This window comes from Aptenodytes forsteri, unplaced genomic scaffold, assembly GCF_000699145.1.
Source record: "Aptenodytes forsteri isolate BGI_AS27 unplaced genomic scaffold, ASM69914v1 Scaffold47, whole genome shotgun sequence".
Classification (NCBI taxonomy): domain Eukaryota; kingdom Metazoa; phylum Chordata; class Aves; order Sphenisciformes; family Spheniscidae; genus Aptenodytes; species Aptenodytes forsteri.
Window position 1 is genome coordinate 310,775 of NW_008794731.1, and position 698 is coordinate 311,472.

Here is a 698-nt window from a genome sequence, read left to right on the forward strand (position 1 = left end):
CCGCCCCGTCCTCTCCCCGAATAGAGAGGGGCCCCCCTACGCAACCAGACAAGACGGGCGCTGCCCAAAATCACTTTCAAAGGGAAACCTCCCCTTCCACCGGGCTGCTCATCGCTGGGGCACTCGTCCCGTGCAGCTGCACACGAAGCTCCCTGTGCCCTGCTTGCCCCGGGCAAAGCAGTCGCCAAAATCACCCTGTGCCAGCTACAGCAGGAGCCATGGCATCGGGGTGCCTGCATGGGCAAAGCCAAGGCGATGGCAGACAGAAGCCACGGGGATGACACCCCTCCATGCACCCCACTTTCCCTGAGCGCCCTGGCCGAGGACGATGCCCTGAGCAGCGCGGCATCCCCCTCCAACCACCCCCGCCTCGGCCGCCCCGAGAAAACCAGTCGCAAAAATCCCCCTGTGCCAGCTACAGCAGGAGCCATGGCATCGGGGGGGGGGGGGCCAGGGGGGGAGCCGCCGGCGGCGCGTCCGTACCTGCAGCCTGGCCCCTGGCCAGCACCCCCCTCCGGCCCCCCCCGCCTCTGCGAAGTGGGACACAAACCAGCACCCGACCCGACCCGGGGGCACCCCCGCCGGCTCAGGGGGTGCGTGGCATTGCCAGGACCGCTGGGTCTGAGGGCAGGGAGATAGGAGAGAAAAGAAGAGAGAAAGAGAAAAGAAAAGCGGCTGAACACATCCTCTCACAGGAA